This window comes from Nematolebias whitei, chromosome 20 (genome assembly GCF_014905685.2).
Source record: "Nematolebias whitei isolate Nwh7 chromosome 20, NemWhi1, whole genome shotgun sequence".
In the NCBI taxonomy this organism is placed as follows: domain Eukaryota; kingdom Metazoa; phylum Chordata; class Actinopteri; order Cyprinodontiformes; family Rivulidae; genus Nematolebias; species Nematolebias whitei.
In genome coordinates this window covers 39,928,334-39,929,264 of record NC_056517.1, presented here as the reverse complement: position 1 = coordinate 39,929,264, position 931 = coordinate 39,928,334, and positions in this window count along the sequence as shown.

Sequence of the window (931 nt, the reverse complement as noted above, 5' to 3'; positions counted from 1 at the left end):
CCTCCATATTACAAAAATGCTTCTGACAGTAACGGCCACCATGTTGCTAACCATCTTCCAGGGCAGGCCCCTCACCCAGACCAAAGCAGGACTCTCATATTTAACACTACTCATCACATGAACAAGATTATTGTCTTTTTCATTGTAAGTGGGCCAAATCACTTACATTAAAAATAAACTACTGGAAATTGCTGCTGTAATTTGATTCTTTTAATCAGTCATGTAACTTGCTACCAGATTTTGAACAGGTGTGATAATGGTGTGTGACCACAGCGTGCACATCTGATGTTGCTCACAGTGGTCCTCAGTGCGCTCAGGGAGCTTGTGTGTTTGCCCAGACACATGAAACATTAGAGGGAACATTGATGTGTTATTCCTGCACATAGCGTTTTTGGTGATAAAGTAGTGCCACATGTCCACCATGAATCAAAGAATAAAGTGGGAAAGGCTCTGATTAATGCTACCACCTGCAGCTCAAAGGTTACTGTTTTTTCTCATATTATACAAAAACTTACATAGATAACAACAAAGTCCATGCTCAATAATCCAGGTATACAATCCAACATTTTTCAGTCAGGTCATCTGGACAGTTTCTTTTTTTTGTGTGTGTGCTGAAACGTTTCGCCTTCGGTCCGGAAGGCTTCATCAGTCAAGGAAACGCACAACAAAACTGATTGTTCCCCCAACAGCCAACAACAAGGAAGAGGGCCGGCAATGGAGGAGGGGGCGTACCAAAGAGACCATCTTATCACAAGCAGAACTGGTTTGTTCCACTTTGGAGTAAGCTGTTGGGGGAAGAATCAGTTTTGTTGTGTGTTTCCTTGACTGATGAAGCCTTCTGGATCGAAGGCGAAACGTTTCAGCACAAAAAAAAAAGAAAAAGAAACTGTCCAGATGACCTGACTGAAAAATGTTGGATTACATAGACAAG